Raw genomic sequence first — 21,217 nt, forward strand, 5'->3', positions numbered from 1 at the left:
CTTGAAATGAAAAAGAGCATCGAGCCACTTCTGCATGAAATTCAGCAGTTGAAGAAAGAGACATCGTTGTATCAACGATGTAATAGTTACAGGTTACAGATTAAACCACGCCGCGGCACTCCGGCGAGAGCTGCGGCAGGCACAAATGCAGTTGATTCTGACCAAATTTTAGCGAACGAGACTGTGGAACAATTTGACTCAGATTTGGGATTAATTGTGGATCCAGCGCACATTCAGATGTGCTTTTCGCTTCCAACTGGGGCAACACGACGGCAGTTCTGATCAGGTTTGTTGACAGGAAGAAAAAGATTGCTCTATTGAGAGATAGCTACTATCTTAAAGTCAAACATGTCTACGTCAATGAAAATCTCACAAAACAAAATGCTGACATTACCAGAAGGGCGCAATAATTGAGAAAGAATTGACTTATCGAGAACACATAGATAAAAGACTGTCTGATCTTCATTCAAACTAAAGACTCATCTTCTCAGAAGAAAATACGGATCGTGAAAAGAGTTGAAAAATTGGTGGAGTTTGAGAGACAATAACTGCAATCTGTAACTCAAATCATTAAATTGTGGATTATGTTTTACCCAAATGAGATTAGTCTGTAACATATTGCTAATTAACCCAAAACGGGAGCTGTTATGATTTGAATAATGTGAATTATAGCATATGATTACTTGCTCACACTGCCATGGTTAACTTGTTTATACACCTGCATTGATAACATGTATTGCTGTTCCTGTAAGAATGTAAACATTGTCTGGCTCTATTTCTTTTTGGACATTTGATGTTACATGCAAGGCTGTTGTGATAAGGTTGTATTGTGGCTGCAATGTATCTGCTGTAAATTTTGGGTTGGTAAACATGGTTCCAGGATGGAGCCGGCGGGGACTACTCAGCTGGTGGGTGGGCGCTAAGGACTGTCAAGATCTAAGCATCATCTGGATGCTGGCAAAAGTGGTGGGCCGGTGGCTGAGCTGACCAGAATCAAGTGAACATTGCTGTGGACGCAATGGGCAGAATGCAAACCGATCTGCTCTTCTGGAAGCAACAACATGTGAAAGCTGATCCAAGGTCAGCGAAGACGCTACTGGTGAACGAGCATGCGCTCGCCTTGGCTGCTCGCCTGGTTGGGTGGGCCTGTTGGTGGCATCTGGGAACCGATTTACCGATTCCAAATGTTTGGCACTAGCTGCAACTTATACATGGACTGTACTCAAAATAAACTGAGCGAGGAGTGTGCAGACTTAAGTCTGGGATTGATAACAATATGAATCGACCATCATAATCAATTTATATGACTGATGCGTATTGTAAGAATTGATGGGGACGCGTGTTACTAATAAGCCGTGGCTTCTACCCGTCAGCCCTTCTTTCGGATGTCAATGTTGCAAATGATATAATGTGATCGATGTAACCTGTAATAAAGTTTCTCGCTAGCTTGCCACTTGGCCTGATTACTTATGCACTGCTACAATAACAATCTGGAATTTCCAGGTTCCGCAGATAAACTAAGAGAAGAAGAAGAAGAATTCCTCAGCGTAATGTAAGCAAACCTAATTTTTAATACATAATTTGAGCTGGTCATATCACTTAATAAAGTGTGTGTATTTGTATTTTTCAGCAGTTCGTCATGATAATAATGATGACAGTGTGACGGACTGATGAAATTCACTGACAGTCCTAAAAGAGCCGCTGTAATTCGGCGATGTCTGTAGGACGGTTAAAATAACAATCACTGATTGACAATTAGTTTGATTCGGCTTGAAATAATAACAAATTGACAATGACGGATGGGTGTCTTGGCCGTTGATGAATGATGGACTGTTAAAATTTATTGAGACGCCCAACTCTGGGACAGGTGGCATGTTTCATTCAGGAATTCGTTCTTAGTTAGTAAGTAGTTCTGGTTGCAAAGCTGAATTAAAAACATAGATAAAAGTCCTAATTTTTTCTTATTTCTTGTTGTTTGAGTCACATTGGACCTAACTCATCTTCGCCCCGGAAAACACATGATAGAGTTGCCGCTTTCTAGTGTTAGATATTGTAGCATTTTTAATTCTTCATTTTATTTTATTAACCATTGTTACACACTATGAACATCCCAATTCTTTATATTAACCTTGTCGAAATGTTTTGTGTCCTTAGTAGAGCAGAAGGTGTTGATCTCGATATGGTCTGACCTTGGGCTGGTGCACATTGATTGGTCCAAAATTCCTTGTTTTATTTTGTACACGCACATTTCGGTCTTGAAAACAAAATTTGCTTTGAAATAACACACACACACACACACACTCTTTACTTTCTTCATCAGTCACGGCCACCGTAATTTTGGTTCAACTTGTTTGTGACATTTTGTTATGGGGAAAAATAGAACCTTCAACTATATAGCATATTCAGTCCCGAACACACACCCAAATCTGACCTTGTTTACGCCACTGCTCACGGAAAAGTACCAGAGAGTATGTTTAGTCTATAAATGAAAAGGAGGAGGTCTTTTTAACTATAAGAAGCTATTGTACACGTAGAGGAGTACATTTGACGCTCTGAATCCCACGATGTTTAAGTGATGATAGAGGCTGTTATTTGTCCAGAGATTCTCTGTTTTTTTATTAAATCATTTTTGAAAAGGTGTATTTTTCTTACATTAAATCTATCTTCATTTTTGGAACACGCAAAGAGGACAAAATTCCTTAATTCCTTCACTAGTCCTACCATTGTGTCCATTCTCCATGAACCAGGAAGTAGCCTATCCAAATGATTTCAAATTCAACAAATTTTCAGCAACCCCATCTCCAACATGCCATCCCTTTCCCGTAATTGAAAACATAAACATTGCTAGCATTGTTTCATCTTGGATCATCATCCTCAGGCAGCACATGGTATGCTTTTTGTTGAATTAGAGCTGTTGTTTATGATACAGTTCAAAATTTTATGTTGCACCAGGTGTCAGCTTTTCACAGGACAGGAGTAGGAAACAAACACTTCTCTTCCCCGAGGTGAAATAAGCACCAAGCAGCTATTAAGCAAAATTACTTTGCAGCCAGTGTCGTCTCTGTTTCTACTTCATTGGAATCTGCTCCTCCTCAGCCTAGGACTTTTATTAGGGATTTACCCGAGGGAAACCAGTTTGCTGAAGTGCAAGATCACTTCAAATGTCAAATCTTTTCACATGAGATAAACACTTTGACAAATTGGCAATATTAATAATTTGTGATTCGCTCAGAGAGAGAGAGTGAGAGACAGAGAAAGAGAGAGAGTCATTGAAGAGCGATTCTTGTTTTTGTTCTATGAAAGATAAATATTGTAAAACCGTGCAAGGAAACTAAAAACATTGTCTCTGTATGATTTGCAGCAGAATTCAATCAGGTCTTGCTTTATGTAAATCATTTGTGTAGCTCACCTACTGCGAAGGTGAACTTATTTCGGTTCTTTGCTCAAGGTTTCTGAACTTTGATAGTTAGTAACTTTTCTAGAGTTGGAACACTGCTTCAAAATGAAGAGTTGAAAAAGAGAGGTAGAAGCAGCTCACCGGCTGCACTCACACATTTATCACGCACCCAAGCGAGTTATATTTCTCGGCTGTCTCCTACTCTTAGTCCTGGCGCTAAATAAGCTTAATATAAGTATGCTTGAGGCGACGCATGTGGCTTGGCAGTACTTACAATAATAAATATTTAATTTGGGTCATAAGAGGTTGTAGGCAAAACAAAACTCGTGTAAGACTACTGTTTGCCTTCAATCTTGCACAGGAAATTTCATCACCGCCATAATGGCATGCTACAGATAAATGGAGATAATTGATTGAAGTAGAAACACTTTTTAAAGGATTTTAAATGCTGGATTGAATGGACGCAATCTAATAATTATCCGTTAACAAGCTGCTGCCGAGGAAAAACATATAAAAAGTGATTTTTTTTCTTATGGGGTGAGAGTGAACACGCCAAGCAGTGTCGCCAAGTGGGCAACACTGCTTGGAGACACTTGGCTACAAAGTGAGGCAAAAGCACACAACTGACTAGATCTTGCGGACCTTGCAAATGTTGGGTGGGGGGGGGGGGGGGGGGGGGCTTTTGTTCCAGAGGAACTGGCCAACAAACTGAAATTTTGTCCAGAAGTTTCTTCTAAGCACTCTACTGATACACCAGGGAGCTTTTTTGACCTCTTCCTCTCCCCTGCCATGAAATATTCAAGACGATGCAAGGCAGAAGAGTGTGGGAAAAAATGTGTGTGCGTGTGTGTGTTTATCAAACCCATGAAAAGAAAACATGTTTTACTACTTTTCTTTTCTTTTTAAACTTGCCTCTGTATTGCTCTCTGTCAGCCGTGTACTGTACTGTAGCACATGAGTTCGGGTCTTTAATTATTGATAAAGCAAATATTGAATGTGCTGTGGCAATGCCACCTGGCTGCCGTCCTTCGGGCTGAATCATGACATACTCAAAATGAGATCAAGGAAGTTGGCCACCTCTGTGTGGGTTTGATTTTGTATTGGCAGATCACATATGCAAATATGTCGTCTTGTCTTTGACAAAGTTTTCCAACTTATTATTATTTTTTTTTTTACTTCTCAACTTGAACAAGAGAGAAAGATGTTCATGAAAGTGAAGCATATGCTTGGGACTAATTAAAACCCCTCACTGCTACAGTGGTGAGAAGAGATTGATTCCTTATCAAAGCCTCACTGAGCTTTTCAGCTCCCATTGCTTGCGTTCATGTAAGGATTTGCATGACGCTAATCGCCACACAAAACACTTTGGATTTGATTTGATTTGATTTAATGCAACTCCAACGAACAGTCCTTGGTTAGTTTTTTTTTATTCAACTCAACTTTTGGTTTTAACCAAACAATGGTTTGTACAAAAGATAACCTGAAAGGGAGACTTCCGAGTCATTAAACCAACCTCAAATAGCACTCATAACAATTTTTGAAAATATAAATATGTATTGATTAAAATAGACAGACCAACTGGCAGACACACAGATAGACAGATTAACTTTATTACTTCTGCTTTATTTATTTCCAATTTTTCACACAAGGATGCAAACATGCAAACAAAAAGAGGAGACCTTTGAAAGTGAATTATTTCACAGGAATGTTACCGCGGTGCTCTGGCTCTGCAAGATCCTTAAACTCATTTGTCATACATTGATCCTGTGCCACCCTTTATATCCTCATAATAAAACAATGAAGAGTGGAGCGCCTACCTCTATCGATCTCCTGGGCTATGAAAAAGCTTTAACATACTGTGAGGTGAAATTTCATACAAGGTTGACGGTCAACTCTAAACTAACTTTAATGCAAAGTCTGGTCTATCACTACAAAGACAACAAGACATGGGAATCGAATGGATCCTGCATACACAACTAGATTATCTAAGCACTTTTGACCCATAATCAAAAGTAGATGCAAGGCAAGACCAAGGACAAAAAAAACAATGTGAATAAGACAGAAAAAAAAAAAAAAAAACACACTACAAATATGCATATGGAGAGCAAATCAAATGAGCAAATGAGGAGACACACTTACCAAGATGTTAAGTCTTGAAATGTAAAAGCCATTGAAGCCTCAATCTCGTTAAAGAACATCCGGTCGTTGAAGAAACAATCCATCATCAAAACTCACATCGCTGACAAGAATGTCATTGGGAACCCACAGGGGAGGAGAAAAAACATTGGAGAATGGACTTTTTTCCCACTTTTCTGGATGAGTGGCTATTCAAACAAAGAAAGGTTTAAAAAAATAAAAATAAATTCAGACAATCTAGAGCACGTAAGTCATAGATCTCAAACTCTGGTCCTCGAGGGCCAGAATCTTACATGCTTTAGAGGTAGCCCTCTTCCAACACACCTGATTCAAGGGATGCGCTCATCAGCAAGCTCTGCAGAAACCTGATAATGATCCTGATCATTTGATTCAGGTGTGTTGGAGGGGTGAAACCTCTTAAACATGCATTCAGGACTGCATTTGAGACCTATGACGTAACTTAGAAATGCTGGACATAATTGAAAGCGAGTTTAGGGTTTGAAATGGTTGGTGCTTAAGGATGTTGGATCCACACACACCAGGACAATGACAGTCCGACCCTTGATCTTTTAAACCTTGAACAGTGGTGAGTTTTAGCTGAGCAATTTTTGTGTGTGTCACAGCAGGTGGTAAAAAAAAATGTCAACAAAGTGTATCTATTTGTGTGAAAGGGTGTCCTTTAAAGGGCGGCATCCCACATTTTGAAACATCTTCACTACTTTCTGTTGCTTCAAAATAACGATGAAGTACAACTTGATCTAGCCTTGAAACTTTTTTTAACTGAAACGTTATGAAATAAAATACAGTCACATTACATCATCGCCATTCAGAACCAAAAATGCAACCGTTAACAAAATTAAAAAGGTGGATGGTGTATATTGTTGAGCAGGTTTGTTTGTAAAATCTCAATTTTCGTTTTTAAATGGTTTCTCTTAAAGCGACTGAACATCCTTCCTTGCATCAAATAAGTGACTAGTTCTTTGTTTCAATTGATTGATTGACTGACCGATTTGATTGATTTTGCATTGACAAATAAAATCCCTGAATGCTTTAGGGTGCCTTAAGAGAGGAAAACCTCCTCCCTGATCAACCTTATCGTGGTGATCCGAGCAGCTAAATTGTCTGGGGCTTTGGTGCCCCTGGCAGGGTCACCAATAGGGGCTTTTCCACCGCCGGAACTTTTGGAGAACTTTTGAATTTACCTTGGTAAAATTCAGTTTGAGTGTTTTTGCACCACCAACAATTTCCGGGGTACTTAAATTCCCCAGGGGACATCCGAGTACTATCTCAGCAGCAGGGTCTTGCTGAGCCAGGCTGGAACTTTGAGGGGGCGGGCTGCACTAATGGAGGCCCAAAACTGCTTAAATTCAAAATAGATGACTAAATAAATAAATAAATGACTAAAAGTGAAAATAAAAATGGATATAAAAAATAATTTAAAAAAATTCAATGAAAAAAAATATATAAATGGAAATAAAAAATAACAAAAAAATACATACATGCATAAATAAAAGCAAAAATAAATACAAAAATAAAAAACGAGATTCTAAAAATAAATATAAAAATAAATGTTGAAATAAATACAAAAATGAATATATCAATAGAATTAAATATCAATCAATAAATAACGCTCTGCTCTCACATTTATTTATTTCATGCTGCAGAAAATCTGCCAGGACGAAATGTTATTCAAATGAGGGGGCGGTCCTAAGCGTGTCTTGGGTTGGACTCTGCCGTTGCAAACTGCCTTTCATTGACCGAGTGAGCGACTCGGCGAACAAGGAAGTCTCGCCGGCTTGCATTGGGGAGCTCCAGCAATGGACGACTATCTTGTCACTGTCACATCGACGTGTTGTCGAGCAACTCAAATCGCAAGTTGCGGTGACAGTGGACAAAATAGTCGTCCAGTCCTGGAGCTCTCCATATAAGCCGGCGAGACTTCCTTGGATGGATGGATGGATGGATAGATGGATGGATTAAGAGAGGACGACAATCACTCATTTCATTTTGCTTTGATATTTAAAAATATATTGGATCATATGGTTTGAATCAGAAAACATCACATCCCTTTGATTACCATCTCCTTAGGTCACATTGCTCAAAATTGATAACAGTAATACAATAATAAACTATATTTATGTAGCAATTACTCGAACACAGTTGCTAAGTTGTTTACAGGGGAAAAAAAGGTATAATTGAACTTTAAATAAAGAATGAGTAAAATAAAACCATGAAAGAATTGTTTTTAAAAAAGCCAAAGTTTTTTGTTTGTTTTTTAAAATAATTTTTTTACGTTTGTCTGTGTCACGTGGCAAATCTTAAGTCATCCAGTCAGTTTGTGGGCGTGTAAAGTTCATTTATGATGATACTCTCAGCTTGATTTTGACGTTTTAGCTTCCAGCTTGTCCATTTATCGTGCATGTATTGTATTGTTAAAAGTGTTTAGCTAAACATCCAATGATATATCTCACACCAAAAGATCTCGCCTTAAATCATGCACTTCCTCTCAGAACAAACCTACTTTGTTTGAAAGAAAATATGAATGAAACGATCAGCATTACTTTGGTCTACATAACAAAGTGACGACCCTGTTGGATAATGAGCAAAATGTTTTGCGCAGATGATTTACAAAAAAGGTACAGTATATTTCATTAGGTCATATTGATTTCAACATAAATGCAATGTTTATCACCGTGCCTTGCTACACACACTGAGAGGGAACAAAAACAACTCATCCTCTAAGTATCCGTTTAATATAGGAAGTCATTATTATCCTACATTGGATAGAAGAAAATGATAATTTGACATACATGGTTGTTATTGGACTGCCACTATATTGTATATAAAGCATACTTTACTTTGTAGAGACACGACATGCATATTTTTACTTTAAAGTGCTGAGTACCTCACCAATCCGCTGAGACGAGAAGTTGCCCATCGAACATCTGTTGTCTAACGAGAGTCTCGCTGTTGTTTCGACAATGACACCCCCCACCTTTGCTCCCACAACAACACTTTACTTTTATTGTCACTTTGCAATATCACAATGTCAACGCATGCGGCGAGGAACGGGGCCGAAGCCCAGAAGAGGAAATAAGTCTGTTTTTGAGCTTGATACTGATGATGATCGTGGCTAATAAATTCTGCAATAGTTGAAGTCAAACGAGTGTCACCTGTCACTATTTTGTGGTCTCACATTAGGGCTCATAAATGAAATCAATTAGTGTTTTATAACTATAGATTGAAATATTACCAATTATCGGAGATTTGGATTGGCACATTAATCTTTTTTTTAAGACATTTTTGTGTTTTTTGTGATGCCACCACAGAAGAGTACCAGAGGCGTTGAATGGTATAATAACCATGGAAAAGGATAAGTCTCTGTTCCAGCTGCTCACTGCATTATGGTTAAGGCAACCATAAGTTGACAATTTTAATTAAAGAAGAGCAAAATATTTACGCAATAGTCTTTTTCCTGATGTGACTTACTTCCCAGACAGATACAGGAATTTACCTCCATGTTTAACTTTTTTGCACTTAATCCATTGAGTGAATGTATCATTTCACTTTCAGCAACCTGCAGACTTTGCTTCCTTAGCCATCTGGTGCATCACATTTACTATAGTGGACAGTTGTTTAAAAGCCATTTTCTTCTAAAGGCAATGATTCCTAGGGTGGAATTGAATATCAGGGTTTGGAATGCTCTCTGCTGCTACCATCTATTGAAGTTAATTCAGTGGTTGGTTGTTGTAACTACAAGTAAATGTCCTCGGAGACCAAGATGGCCCACAGGCAGCCACTGTTGATGACCACTGCTGGAATAACCTGCTAATCCTGCAAGTCCAGGAGAATCATGTTTGTTTTGAAAACTTTATAACAAATAACTATGAGGTGGTCCAAATGCAGTGATTAGTATAATTTCAGTACAGGTCATGTTCTTGTTTTACTTATAGTTGTTGCTATCTATGTTGTAACAGAGTACATTTTTGGTACAGGTTAGTTAATACGAATAAAATATTTTGTGAAGATTAGTTTATGTCATGAAGAGGGTCTTCTGCCCAGATTTAGTCATAACTGTTTTAATTTATTTATTTCCTCAGTAGAACTTTTATATGTGGATGTGTCTTTGTGAGTGATGTCGCAATTTCTGCCAAGTGTCTGTAATCAATTATGTTTTTAAAGTCTTATCGTCAAGACTGGGACCTCATCTATTTCCACAGCAATGTAATCAATGATGTTTTTAAGGTCTTATCTCATGTCCGGTGAACTCCAGGTGGGCTGTTTGGTGGGGGCTTTTGTGATACCGCCCTTCAAGATAGTATAAGAAGGTTGTAAGTGTCTGTAATCGACACACTTGCGAGAAGCTGCAGCTATGTTCTGTAAACTCGATTGTGTCCGGAATATTCTGTAAAATAAAACCTTCGAAGGAACTGTTCACCGATCTCCAGCCTGCATTCGGATAACCAACATTCTCACTACCCGAAAGAAAACGAACACGCGAAGAAAAAGATTATTTTCTTCAACGGTTATTGTTTAAGTAACACTGTTATTTTGGGAATTTTTTGTAGACCGAATAGGGAAGCCTATCAAATAGTCAGGAACATCAACTGATAAGACACGTCACAACTGTCAGTTTGACAGCTTCTGAGGAAGACGGCAGTCGTTGCCGAAACTAGTCAAGGTAAAGCACAGCTTTTTTTGTCTTAAAAAAGAAAAAACTATATAGATTTGTAGACAAGATGAACTTTTTTTTAGCCAGCTTATCAAATAGTTGAGGAAATTGCCAACAAAGTCCAAAGAAATACAAATTCAAAGAATCAAAGAAAACAGCAGGAAGAATAAAGTCTCACCACTAGACTTTGGGCTCGAACATTCTGCCCCTTAAACATTGTGTATTGTAGCTCCAGTGCAGTAAACATTTTTGGTCAATACTAGTGCCTCTATTCATCAGAACAGTGATGGAGATAAATGGTAGTTTCAGAAACCATATAGAATCAAATTATTACTCAAACCTCTTTCCAGGCTAGTTACCGCATATATCAAGATTCTATCTAAGGCTCTTGCTGCTAGATAAGGAAAAGGTTCTCCCGTCAATAAATCCACCATGACATTTTTAAATGGTGAAGCTCCACAGATAATGTCAGATGATTATTGAATTTAACCAGTATGTCACAGCACAAAACTCTCAAGGCAATTGTCATTTCACTCAACGCGGAGGAAGCTTTTGATAAGGTTAATTGGTATTTCCTTTTTGTCGGCACTTTGTAAATTTGGCTTTGGAGACTCATTAGTAAATTGGATAAGTGTTATACTTGTACAACTCACCGAGAGCAGTGGGCATATTGCGCATCACAAAATTTTACTCTAGAAAGTGGCACCAGATAATGTCGCCCGCTTTCCCCGTTGCTATTTGCCAAATTTATTAAACTACCGGCTAATGCAATATGCCAGAGTGCTGTCATCAAAGGTTTTACTTTACAATGGCTGAACACAAAATCAACCTATATCCTCCTCTATTTGCAAGAACCCAAGGCATCACATAAAGTTATCTCAGTAAGATATTTTCACAATTAACAGACTACTCTATACATTGGTCAAAATAGATGATACTTCCACAAAGAGCGAGTGTGGAATCCTGCAAATCAAGTAAATCCCTGAATACCACATTCCTCTACAAAATTGGAAGTGTTGAATCCCATACTACTTCTGAAAAAGATTTCTGTTGATTTCAAGTGCTGGAATAGCCTGCCCATCTCACTCCTGGGAAGAATCAAAATGAAAACCTGGACTCAAATCAACTATTAATTCTCAATGATTCCCTTTAAACCCACATTATAGTGGTTCTAAAACTTTACATTCTGCCCTCATGCATTTCTATTCAAAGAATCAGAAGAATAGGATGAGCTTATCCACTCTTCAGAAAAATAAGCAGGAGGGCGGTTAGACAATCCAAACTTTAGGCCAGGGGTGCTCAAGTTCGGTCCTCGAGAGAACCCTATCCAGCCTGTTTTCCATGTTTCCCTCCCGCAGCACAGCTGAATCTAATGATCAGCTAATCGCCAAGCTTTGCAGAAGCCTGATAATGATCCTGATCATGAATCAGGTGTGTTAGTAGAGAGAAACATGGAAAACAGGCTGGATAGGGGCTCTCGAGGACCCAACTTGAGCACCCCTGCTTTAGACATTATTTATTACTTAGCTAACCAATTTCAATAACTTTTCAATGAGGTGCATCTTGGCTAGAATTGGAGCAGATAGACTGCAATAACCTCAAACTTTCAGAACTCTCATTTATTACCACAAGTCTCAAACGGCACAGTTGTTTCAAAAACCCAATTGCATCCTTAATGGCCCGGTGGAAAACTTTTGCAGCTGCAGAATATCAATTAGCACGCGATATGCTCTCCCCAAACTCTTAAAATCCATATTTCGAAATTAACAAAAATACTTCTTCATTTCAGCAAGCGGGAACAAAGCGGAATTAGACACTTACAGGAATTATTTAACAATAATGTATTTTTGACATGCGAAAAATTGTTCTAAGAATTTCAGAACTAACTTCAATACATTGAAATACAAACAGCAATTTAAAAAAAAAAGAGAGAGAGAGAAAAAAAGAATCCCAACACTTCAGCGCACCCTCCAGGCTCCGGAATTCCTTCAGAAAATAGTGACGCTTCTCCCATGAAAATGAACCCATTCCCAAGAGTTTATAAATTATTCAATGCACATACCAATCGTTAAATTGGGGGACTGCGCTATGTCTGCTGACTGTAATTACTGGATACACATCTGTAACAAATTGACAATTTATTCTCAATAGAACACACATTACTCAACACACGATGCACAAAATGGGATTTTCTCCGTCTAATATATGCACACAAATATGCACGCAATGCGCTGAACATACTCTAGGCACTTACTTTCATGCAATGTGAGAATGCTCACTAGTTCAAAGCTTTTGGACTCTGGTTATGCAGAAACTATCCGATATTTTGAGGTGCCTACTTGGGTACATTATGAATCTAACAAATAAATATTCACAATCAACAATTGTGCCGAAAAAAACTTTTTCCTCTCCATCAGTCAGATTTCTGCTTTGGTCCTGTTTGGGAGGCATGATGTTTCTTTGGGCCTGACTTAAAATTTTCATCATTTCGCTTTCCAGCCAACCCTCTACATCAGAGGTGGGCAATCTCGGTCCTCGAGGGCCGGAGTCCTGCAGGTTTTGGAGGTTTCTCACTTCCAACACAAGCTGATTCCAATCAACAGGATCATTATCAGGCTTATGCAGAGCTTGCTGATGAGCTGATCATATATCAGCTGTGTTGGAGAAGGGCAACATGCAAAACCTGCAGGACTCCGGCCCTCGATGCCCACCTCTGCTCTACATTAACTCTTACCAACTTCAAAGCGAAAATAAAGCTCGGCAGGAGGCCAAGGCACTGCAGTGGCATGAAAGAGAGCATTTAGTAAATTCACTTTAGGCCATTATGTATACCACCAAGAGGTCTACTGTAATCCAGTTTAAGGTTTGGAAAGCTAAATTGTGATGTGTCTTCTCATGTGTGTGTGTGTGTGTGCAGTCAGAATAACGGTAGCTGCATCGGCATTGTAGATAGCGTAGCTAAAACTTGATGAAGCATGAATTAATCTTGATATACACTATGCACTGCCCTTTGACTAGTGAGCTTTAGTTTGTTCAGGAACATAAAGTATTTATGATAAGAAAGATAAGTTTTCGTTTGATATTCAAATTTGAGTCACATTAAAAATTTGCATAGTCAGTTCAAATGTATTTGTACAACATTATTCATAGAATCCCAGTAATTCAAAGAATGTTTTTTGTATTGCTTTGGACCTAGTCAGGGCTGGACTGGCCATCTGGCATAAAGGGCAGATAGCTGGTGGGCCGGCATCTTTTGGGGTCGATGCAAGTCCTTTTTAGTTATTATTTTCCTCTATTTTACCCCAAGAAGATTGACCCACAATTTAGAGGGACTAGTCCATTAAACTATTTTGAATATAGACAGCCAATTGAACAAACATCAATCAAAATATCAGTGATAGAACAATGTGTTAGACAGGTATGGTCTGGTCAAAATGCTAGGACCGATTTTTTTTGTGCCAGTCCAGCCCTGGACCTAGCAACCCCAAGGACTGCTGATCAAACTTGTGTGTTCTATAAAGTCAAACACACGTGTATTATTAGTCGAACACAAATTCTGAGGAAGTGGTGTGACTGCAATTTGGTACACCAGTTCGCAATGCAGTCGGTTGGTTTATTGATGTTTTTCGCTTTGTATTGTCCTTCATCTATGGAGTGCAGAAAATCAACAGTGTATCGACACTGTGCACGCTAGATGACTTGAAAGCGGCAATGACAGTATTTATTCTTCCTATTTCAAGAGATTCAACTCGATTGCAGTTTTAAGCAAAATACAAAAGATCCAGCCTTTATTGTTGCATATTATAATGCACTTTCAACAATGTTTATAGTTGTCATGTGTAGCTCAGACCTCATGTATTCTATATGGAAGCTTCCCTTCACAAAAATATGTGTGCAGTTTTTCCTAACACCATGTACTGTATATCAAATTGTGTTTTTTTTTTGTTTTAGGTGTCCTTGAACAAGACACTGAACCCACATTTGCCCCCAGTGGGACTTGGCAGCGCCCTGCATGGCGGCAACCGAACACTGGTAGGTGAATGGGTGAATGTGAGACATTGTAAAGCGCTTTGAGAACCATATGATGTCGAAATCTAAGTTCACTCCATTTACCTTTTACTGTGAGAGGGACCACAGGTGCTGGGTGGTGGCTGGGGGCAGGGACTGTGGCGGTCAGATCCCCGGCTACAGAAGCTGGCTGTAGGGACAAGGTGGTATTACGCTGAAAGCTGGCAAGGAAGGGCTCCAAGCTGGTGTACGAGGTTCAGAAGTTCCAACTAAATATGTCTTAGCGTCTGTACATTGGGGTTCGCCCCAGTTGATAAGTGGGATAACTGACTTTGAGGCCATCGGCATGCCTCGAACACTCCTGGTGAAGAGATTGAGGAGCTGTCAACTTTATCCCCATCTGTTGGTGTGTTGGCTCCGATGGAGAGGGAAGGTGCCAGTCTGACCTGACAGACCCGGATTTATTGCAAGGGTCTGAATATCTAGCAGAGTCCCCTGTCAGAAGTATTTTCAACTGCCAACTCCGGCAGAAGTTCCTATACGTGACGCGCAAGACAAGGGGGACATTGAGTGGACGCTCTTAGATAGGTAACTTGAGCTAGGCTGTTTTATTGCAGTGACCTTTCTCTTGCTTTTACTTAGCTTTGTTTCTTTATGACACCCTTGGCACACATATTAGTTGAATTTTTCAAAACTTTCAACTACATACCGGTGCATATTTCATATTTATGTGTCAGTTATTGTGATCCACTGATATTCTGTAGTACAGGGGTCACCAACCTTTTTGATGCAGGAATTGCCTTAGTCATTCTACCCCCCCCCCCCAAAAAAAAAAACCCTATTGTTTTTTTTACTATATTACTAAAAACTCTGGCTTATATGTTTGAATAACCAAAGACTACATTTCCCACAGAGGCAGGTGTCATGTTGTCTGCTTGTGTTAACACAGTGATTGAATCTGGCCACTTCTCGTGCTATTAGTTAGCTAGGAGATGCTGCAGGCCCCCTCAGACACAATAAGTGGTATAGAAAAGGGATTGAGCGACGGCCAATATGACATGGTCATTGGCTGAGGTCTTACAATTTATTTCAAGGGATTGTTTGTGTAAACAAATTATTCATTGTTAATTAATTAACTGACAACAGCAAGAGCCAAGCCAGACGCTTTTGCCAGTAGAGTAGTAGCACCGTGGTCATTGGGGAGGATGCGAGGGAGAAATGTCCGGTGAGACAATTGATGTGAGTAATAGTATTAAAGTGGCAGAAATAGTAAATGGCATTAATGTTGATTAATGTTCTTATATGTTGTAATCCTCAGGACATATTTTAAGGACTTAAAGTAGCTCATAAATAATAACACTTTTTAGTTGTTGTTGTTGATCATTTTGAAAATCTTTGCAAATAACTATATCACTAGGCAGGTTAATGTAAAAATGGGAAATGTATAGTAATGTATATATAGCAACTTAAGCTGCTATATAAGTGTAACAAGTGTCCAGAGTTATAGTACATACTCGCCTTTTGTCCAAATTTAACTAAAGTACAGTACTCAAGAAATGCATTAGTTACTTGTTGTAGATGTGGAGGGCCCCATGACAGTTTTCCTTGGGCCTCAAAACGACGAGCTACACGCCACTGGTTGCTCCCAAAATACACGTGGCCTGATTGTTCCTAGTTAAAGTCTACTGATTGCCATGGGTGTCAGTGTCAAGCCTCACCACTTGACATGTTCGCGTTGAAAGGTTTTGCAGCTAATATGATCAACAGCAGGGTAAGACTGGCACACACAAAAAAAATCGGCCCTGGCATTTTGCATCCCGGCCCAAAAGACACCGGCCCACTGGGCCAGTCCAGCTCTGGTCAATAGGCAGAAGTGACACAACCGAACTGCTGCTTGGCCAAGGGAACACGCTGTTGTTAGATTTAATAAAAGGGAACAAAAGCAAATGTGGAGGCGGAGTGTGAATTCAATGTCAGGCCCTTGGTGCGTGGTCAACACAAAGCGATGGAGCTGGGGCGCAGGGGTGTAAAGTGTGAGGTTTCATAGAACAACCTTTGTCTCCTTATAAAGGGAGAAAGACAACGTGGACCAAATGGAAGATGCGAGAGACGTAACATACGAGAAGTAAATGTGAAATATGAAAAGGTGGGTGTGTAGGAAAGCAATCTTGAGAGCATGCTGAGTTCGAAATTGAAATTACCTGAATATATGAATGATTATATATGATTATATATTATATAATATATAATCTTGAAATGGTTATTTTATTCATATTAGTCTGACAGGTAATAGGGCAGATCTGTAGAAAAGTGAATTTTGTCATGCTTAGGCCCTCTTTGATGCAAAGACTTTCTAGCTGAACAGATCGGGTTATTCGATCAAGTTTACATTTGATGGTTTTATTCCACTAATAGATTAGGCTACATATTTTATATCAAATGCCAGCTGCAGTGCAATAAAAATATTTTTCAGGATTTTGCCCAGAAATATTGCATTACGTTTCTGCTAATACACTTAAAGTTAGCCTAAATCAAGGAAAAGAGCGGGTTGTAAAAATAACGATGCACAGTTTTTGTCAGCGTAAACTGGGTACTTTGATATAATGTTTAGATTTCATTCTTATTAGGGGTGTCAGATGATTAAAGTTTTTAATCGTAGTTAATTGCATGACTTCAATAGTTAACTCAAGATTAATCGCAGATTTTATATATGTTCTAAATGTACAATAAAATGTACAATAAAATATGTTTACATACTCTTGATAACATAAGAGTGAAAAAATGATAAACTAATAACTAATTTCACAATCATTCATAAAATTGAGTTAAAATTAAAAATGTTTTACTGTACTGTAAAAAACGAGTGTGATATTGATTTGTGTAGAGGTAATTTTTGTAAGACGTTGGTGACATCTCGGTGCATTTTCTTTTCATATTAAGAGCTAATCTTTAACATGAAGTAACTTAAAAAAATAAATAAATACAACTTGACCCCAGTCACCACAAATATATGCATTACTATTAAATTTATGTCTGCTAAATTTTGACATGGACATGTGTACTGCGTTGCGACTGGAATTACAAGTTCTAAGTTGCTTTCCAAGTAAGTCATTAATCACATGTTAAAAAAAATTTGTGGCTTCAAAGGAACTTTAAATTAACTCAAAATTAACGCATTAATTTTGACACTCCTAATTCTTAACTTTCTCGCTGATGACTACATCAAGTGCAAGCCAGTAATCGGCTACCACTAACATCCCCATAGGAGAGTGCTTTGCCATGCTCTGCCGTAATTGGTCATGGCCACATGTTGATTGGCCAAATGTTTTGAAAGGCAAAAATTTGCTAAGCTACTCAGCTGCAAATAATGCTGAGTTGAACCATGTTGATGATGTTGCAAATGTTGAGGAAAGGTTGCCAGATGAGGCTTCAGCAGGCGCTCCTACTTGTAAGTTCAACTCTCAGCCAGTGGGTGGTTGTGGGATGGTCGTGTGACTCTTTTTTTTTTTTTTTTAACCAAGCGATTGTAGTGAGTAAACACCTGGAGTCACTGTCTTTAGAAACCAAAGACCAAATCTTGGATTGCTGATATGCTTGGATCTGACTTTCAGCAATCAAATTAATCACAGGCTTTTACCATCAGAAAAACATTTCCAGACTGAAAAGTCACATGCTCCAAGCAGACCCAGAGAATCCATGTCTATCTATTTAGGGGGTAGGGAGGCTTTCAGTCAATAGGCCTAATGATGTCACTGGTTCGGTAAGCTTCCATGAACATCTGTCCATGCACCCGGGTGACGTCAAACCACTTCTACTCAGTGGCTTTGCTGGAAATATCTTCACCTCCACTTTGTTGCTTTTTCTGCATAATAAGACGGGGGGGGGGGGGGGTCAAATTACAAATGACATAGTATTAGTTTATTCCTGTAATATGTGTCATCTGGGATTGGCTCAAAATTACCCGTGACCTTGATGGGGAAAAGCTGTGCAGAAAATCCAAGCTATTAAAGGTGACTTATGGGGTGCCTCAAGGGTCTGTAATAGGTCCTGAATTATTCATACTTTATTTTAATGATATCTGCAATGTTTCTAGAATACTCAAATAAGTCTTATTTGCGGATGATGCTACCGTGCTGCAAAAACCTTGAACCGCTTCAGAATACTGTTGAAAGTGAACTGAAAATTAATAAACTACAGCTGATTTTTATTGCCTTCAGTCGTGAAAAAAAATTCACGTTAGCCTGTGTTTCTTCTAATTGAAGTTGATCGAATAAATGGACCAACCAAAATGGATAGTATTTACAATTCTGTAATTTCAAATAACAAAGCTTAAATGAGAGTTATAGTGATTTATTTCATCGTAGTCATCCATTTCCCGCTTTCTTTTCTCCGAAACAAGCATTGAATAGCTTGTGCTGAAAAAGAGTCAACCACTTGCTTTACACCACTTTAGGATTGGAGCAAAAACTACAAACTGTGCAAGCTGAAAAGTTCAAGTTCACATGTAGTAAAGAAAAAGAGGATTAATTCATGTGTCTTCTTTGTTGAGACTTGCTCAGAGGTCTGATAAGTGCATGAGAGAGATTTATAAATGAGGCAACATGCATTTGGGAATCAATCAGGCTAGAATCAAAGGAGAGGATGAAACACGAACACAATGAAGGGGGCAATGCATTGTAGCGCATGATCGAAGAAAATATGCAAATCTTGAGGGTGGCAAGGGTGGTAGGTAGTGATGTGTCCGTTGCGAATGAACCAACCTTTTGAAGTTAACGAGAGGAGCAGACTTCTGACTGGGAGCTGATTTGCTGTTTTTTTTGGTCTTTTTTGAGTCTAGACTAAGCAGAAGGGAGAAAAGCGAGACACGCAGCACAGTTAGGGTGAAAAGCACGGTCATCCGGGAGGGACTCAGGGTCGAGCGGTTGCTCCTCCGCTTGGAGAGGAGTCAGCAGAGGTGTGTCGGGCATCTGGTTTTGATGCCTCATGGACGCCTCCCTGGAGTGTTTCGGGCATGTCCCACCGGCAGGAGGCCCCGGGGACGACCCAGGACACGCTGGAGAGACTACGTCTCTCGGCTGACCTGGGAACGCCTTGGGATGCCGTCGGAGGAGCTGGTTGAAGTGGCTGGGGACAGGGAAGTCTGGACTTCCCTCTTAAAGCTGTTGCCCCCGCGACCCGACCCCGGATAAGCGGTAGTAAATGGATGGATAGATGGCTGCATGGCTGGATGGACACAGCACATAAACTGGAGTAAAGCCGAAACAAGAGAGTGTGTGAGAGCATTTCTCAATGTGAGAGACCATACACAGTCAAGGTTAAAAAAATGAGCGACAAAAAAATGAACTAAAATTTGGAGATGTTTTAATGTTAACTCTTTTACTGCCAAAGACGTTAAATGACGTTCTGCAAAAACCTATGGAGGAGCGCCAAAGACGTTAAAAGACGTCCACCCATTTTTAAATTTTTTTTTTTGAAACGGGTAGAGGGAACCCTTCCGCATCTGTGGTGAAAGTTTCCAGCAAGTCTGTTGTGCCTAATGACTATTTTTGGCCCCTAGAGGGCAGCGATGACTCTCTTTTGACAAGATTGGGTGGGCGTCAGTAGAAGACGTGAGGCGGGGCTAGAGTGTTGAGGGGACATTGGCCGAAGAAGCCATAATGGCGGCCGCTTGCAAGCAGCTCACGGTCGAGCCGTTTTTTTCAAAGACATCGACCAACCAAGATAGTAACCATTTTCTATTGTTGATTACTGAAGAACGGAATAAGGTAGAAACAAACTTTTTTTTGGGTGAAAGATGAGAGTCCAATCTTTCATTTGGTAGTATGTGTGTTTCCATCGTCCAAACACAACATTTTCTGTGGACCTTGAAAGATCAGTCAAAATGCTTAAATCGGCTGGCACTGGCGACAACCCGATTCTGAAAACGTCTGGCAGTCAAAGAGTTAATTGATAGTTTGAGGGCAACGTGCAGATTTGTAAAATTGTAAAAATTTCATATTGGTTACCGATACCAGGTATCGGTATTGGATCGATAATTGGCTTTATTTCAAGGAATTGGTACTCGCAGAACTCTCGTGTTACGATCAGGAAATAGAAATTAGAAGAATAGAAATTTGCAATTAATTCAATGTAATTTTAAGGGAAATGCTATTTTGGGATATATAAGTATTTCTTTAAAGTTATATTTTATTGTTTTTTTTGGGGTATGCGGGGATGTTATGCATCAAAAGTACTAGTGGTGTCGGTACTTGCTGGTATTGTCGTGTTTGTGTGTCAGGCCAGTCTGCTGGGTCATTTTTTTCCTTCTCTCCTACAGCTGCTGGCATTCTTCTGGGTGGGCGGAGTCCCCAGCTGCACACCTGAGGGTCATCGCAATCAATTTAATATTTAGGTGCAGCAGAAGCTGAAGGACGCCGTTGGATTATTACGTTGATGCCGCTCATGCGCCTTGTTGTTCCGAGTTCCGACTGTCTGGTGACAACTATTGTCTAGTAGTTTTGCCTTTTTACATCCGACGACATCATCCAGCTGGGACTCCGTCCTGCCATTTAGTTTAGCTTGGATTTTCTCTTGTACTCTTTTTTTATTTTATTTTATTTTTTTTAAAGACTGTTGTTGTTATCGCCTTTGGTGCGCCTTTTGTTCTGTTTTGGTTGTACTTTGTATCGCATATCCTCACGTACTTATCATGCTCTTTTTGTTATTAATTTTTTTGCTTCCACTTACCTGCTTGGCTCTCAGTCTGCTGAGGGGTCTAGTTAATTAGTTTACACGCACAACGGGTATTGGTATCGGTGACTACAGTACTCAGGAGTTGTATTGGTATTGGACTGAAAAAAAAGTGGCATTAAATCGAACATCCCTAAACAATATAGTACACAAAAATATTTTTAAAAATTGCGCCTTTGAATTTTCTAGTTATTTGTAGGAATATAAATTATGCTATTTTTTAAAGTGGTAATTCCTTTTACACATAAAAGAAGCAACAACAAAATTGAGAAGCC

General features: G+C 39.3%; 1 long non-coding RNA gene across 1 annotated transcript; it reads left to right on the forward strand.

Annotated features, from left to right (window-relative positions):
- Positions 1-12,922: 12,922 nt before the first annotated feature.
- On the forward strand, positions 12,923-20,964 carry LOC144048812 (uncharacterized). The gene is made up of 3 exons (XR_013293431.1): positions 12,923-13,068; positions 14,157-14,237; positions 20,530-20,964. It is a non-coding gene; the product is annotated as an uncharacterized LOC144048812 (long non-coding RNA).
- The last annotated feature ends 253 nt before the right edge of the window (positions 20,965-21,217 follow it).

The sequence above is a fragment of the Vanacampus margaritifer genome, chromosome 1 (genome assembly GCF_051991255.1).
Source record: "Vanacampus margaritifer isolate UIUO_Vmar chromosome 1, RoL_Vmar_1.0, whole genome shotgun sequence".
NCBI lineage: Eukaryota > Metazoa > Chordata > Actinopteri > Syngnathiformes > Syngnathidae > Vanacampus > Vanacampus margaritifer.